We start from the raw sequence: 4189 nt of genomic DNA on the forward strand, positions 1-4189 counted from the left end.
ATGGAGGTGCAGATCTTCCATGTTCATATCCTCCAGGTCAGTTCACCTGTATGCCTACCAGCAAGGCCAGATTTACTGTACTGCCCAGGCAAGGTCCCAGGCAGCTGCCCAGATCAAGAACTTCACCATGGCCTTTGGTATGGGTTACTGATATCTATATAGGCTCCTGCTGCTACATGGACACAGATCCAGACATGGACATCACCATGGCACCATTTTTCAGGAAAGGCTATGCATATCAGACCCTTCCTCACTACCCTCTCATCTCCAGGTCTGCCTTTCCTCATTGTGCTCAAACCATTCTGCTTCTCTTTCTCTCCCATACCTCCACCACACACATTGTATTGGCTCCAAATTGGGGGGGGGGGGCGTTGTCGAATGGGCCTCTGGGTGTCTTCTTGCATCATAATAATCTTAAGACATGCAGTTACTTGATTATGGTGTTGCTCGACTTAGGTTATCCCACGTTGAATTCTAACAAGTCCTGAACTTTCTAGCTTGTGAGACCAGACGACTTTGAGTGCATTGAGGATACTATTTAAATACACTTGACTGACTGAATATATGCTACAGAAGACGTGTTATAACTTTTAAAACATCATCTACTTACTACAAATAATGAAGGGGCTGACAGACCAAAGAAAGATTCTGTTAAGACAAGCTTGGTGAATAAATGATTTTATGGGTAGCTGCATTTATCAAAAGTCCCACCCCTAGTTAATTTTGGTATCTGTACACTTTAGCATCTCTAAGATTTGTATAGACATGAAAGACTGGTAATTGGATTTTCAGGAAAGCACCCTGTGACCATTCCAACAACCCAATTACAATTACCACAGACCTAGCTCCATGCTCTAACACTCTGCTTAGTTCATTGCCAATACTGTAGACTAACATCTCCTATGAGCCATTGAATCCACTGTGCTTCTGGATGGCAATAGATGTATCAAGCTATACAAGAGGAGACAATATTGCTTTCTCTCACATGTTCTCCAACTACAGCAATTGTGATGCAATTCAGAGGCTAATTAATGTCCTTTACACCTCATTGGTTAGGTGAGGATTTTATTCAAGAAGCAAAGTATATTCTAGATAAATAAAATGTTCAAGAAGACTATATTGTGAGTTTGGGGTATTACTATTCTTCAGGTTCTAAAGTGTATGCAAGGCTTAATGCCTTCTGGGCATAAAGCAATGGGCTCATTCTCTAAACTAACTAAGTAATTAAAAGGAAGGGAAGACATGATACTGGAAATTGTAGGGAATTTGGGTATAGCCATTATGTAATATCAAGAAAGTTAGGGTCCTTTCTTGGGTTCTACATGTTAAGGATGTTTTAAGAAATAACTCCTGCATTTCTTTAAGTGTGTTATTAAAGTCCTTCTTGAAGTTCTCTATCATCATCAGGAGATATGCTTTTAAATCCGTGTCTAGCTTTTCCGGTGTGTTGGGGTGCCCTGGACTGGGCGAAGTGGGGGTGCTGGGTTCTGATGATGGTGAGTGGTCTTGGTTTCTGTTAGTAAGATTATTACGTTTACCTTTCGCCATCTGGAAATCTCTGGGGTTAGTTGTTATCGTTGTCACTGTTTAAAGATTGGAGCAGAAGCTGTGTTCCACTCACCAGCAGTCTCTAAATCCTGCGGCGGGGGTCATGGGTAGCTGACGGTACCCCGGTGCTGGTCCAGCCGGAAGAGGCCTGTGGTCCTACACAGGCCGTTTTTCTGCTTCCCTAACTAATGCAGTCTCTGGTCCCGCGTGCAATTGGATTGGAGCAGAAGCTGTGTTCCACTCTCCAGAAGTCTTAAGATCCTGTGGTGGGTGTTGTGGGTAGCTGGTGAGTGTCAGCCGACCCTGCGCCCCAGCTGCCCCGGTGCTTTTCTGACCGGAAGAGGGTTGTGGCCCTATGTAGGCCGGATTTCTCTCTCCCCAACCAGAGCAGTCTCAGGTCCCGTGTGATTGGACTGGAACAGAAGCTGTGTTCCACTCACCAGCAGTCCCAAAATCCTGCGGCGGGGGTCGTGGGTAGCTGGCGGGTGTCAGGCAACCCTGCGCTCCCGCTACCCCGGCGCTGATCCGGCCGGATGAGGCCTGTGGCCCTACTCAGGCCGGTTTCTGCTTCCCTAACTAATGCAGTCTCAGGTCCCGCGCAATTGGATTGGAGCAGAAGCTGTGTTCCACTCACCAGCAGTCCCAAAATCCTGCGGCGGGGGTCGTGGGTAGCTGGAGGGTGTCAGGCAACCCTGCGCTCCCGCTACCCCGGTGCTGATCCGGCTGGATGAGGCCTGTGGCCCTACTCAGGCCGGTTTCTGCTTCCCTAACTAATGCAGTCTCAGGTTCCGCGCGCAATTGGATTGGAGCAGAAGCTGTGTTCCACTCACCAGCAGTCCCAAAATCCTGCGGCGGGGGTCGTGGGTAGCTGGAGGGTGTCAGGCAACCCTGCGCTCCCGCTACCCCAGCGCTGATCCGGCCGGATGTGGCCTGTGGCCCTACTCAGGCCGGTTTCTGCTTCCCTAACTAATGCAGTCTCAGGTCCCGCGCAATTGGATTGGAGCTGAAGCTGTGTTCCACTCACCAGCAGTCCCAAAATCCTGCGGCGGGGGTCGTGGGTAGCTGGCGGGTGTCAGGCAACCCTGCGCTCCCGCTACCCCGGCGCTGATCCGGCCGGATGAGGCCTGTGGCCCTACTCAGGCCGGTTTCTGCTTCCCTAACTAATGCAGTCTCAGGTCCCGCGCAATTGGATTGGAGCAGAAGCTGTGTTCCACTCACCAGCAGTCCCAAAATCCTGCGGCGGGGGTCGTGGGTAGCTGGAGGGTGTCAGGCTACCCTGCGCTCCCGCTACCCCGGCACTGATCCGGCCGGAACAAAGAATTCTCACCTGAGGAATACCGAATGGCAGAGAAGCACCTGAAAAAATGTTCAACATTCTTAATCATCAGGGAAATGCAAATCAAAACAACCCTGAGATTCCACCTCACACCAGTCAGAATGGCTAAGATCAAAAATTCAGGTGACAGCAGATGCTGGTGAGGATGTGGAGAAAGAGGAACACTCCTCCATTGTTGGTGGGATTGCAAGCTTGTACAACCACTCTGGAAATCAGTCTGGCGGTTCCTCAGAAAATTGGACATAGTACTACCGGAGGATCTAGCAATACCTCTCCTGGGCATATATCCAGAAGATGTCCCAACCGGTAAAAAGGACACATGCTCCACTATGTTCATAGCAGCCCTATTTATAATAGCCAGAAGCTGGAAAGAACCCAGATGTCCCTCAACAGAGGAATGGATACAGAAATTATGGTACATTTACACAATGGAGTACTACTCAGCTATTAAAAAGAATGAATTTATGAAATTCCTAGCCAAATGGATGGACCTGGAGGGCATCATCTTGAGTGAAGTAACACAATCACAAAAGAACTCACACAATATGTATTCATTGATAAGTGGATATTAGCCCAAAACTTAGGATACCCAAGATATAAGATACAATTTGATAAATGCATGAAACTCAAGAAGAATGAAGGCCAAAGTGTGGACACTGTGCACCTTCTTAGAATTGGGAACAAAACACCCAGGGAAGGAGTTACAGAGACAAAGTTCGTAGCTGTGATGAAAGGATGGACCATTTAGAGACTGCTGTATCCAGGGATCCGTCCCATAATCAGCTTCTAAACGCTGACACCATTGCATACACTAGCAAGATTTTGCTGAAAGGACCCAAATATAGCTGTCTCTTGTGAGACGATGCCGGGGCCTAGCAAACACAGGAGTGGATGTTCACAGTCAGCTATTGGATGTATCACAGGGCTCCCAATGGAGAAGCTAGAGAAAGTACCCAAGGAGCTAAAGGGATCTGCAACCCTATTGTTGGAACAACATGATGTACTAACCAGAACCCTGGAGCTCTTGTCTCTAGCTGCATATGTATCGAAAGATGGCCTAGTCAGCCATCAATGGAAAGAGAGGCCCATTGGACTTGCAAACATTATATGCCCCAATATAGGGGAATGCCAGGGCCAAAAGAATGGGAATGGGTGGGTAGGGAAGTGGGGGGCGCTATGGGGGACTTTTGGGATAGCATTGGAAATGTAATTGAGGAAAATATGTAATAAAAATATAAAAAAAAAAAAAGAACACAAATTCCAGCCCAGGCTATAAAAAAAAAAAAAAAAAAAAAAAAAAAGAAA

Source organism: Mus caroli, unplaced genomic scaffold (assembly GCF_978045245.1).
Source record: "Mus caroli unplaced genomic scaffold, Mus_caroli_1 scaffold_8, whole genome shotgun sequence".
Lineage (NCBI taxonomy): Eukaryota > Metazoa > Chordata > Mammalia > Rodentia > Muridae > Mus > Mus caroli.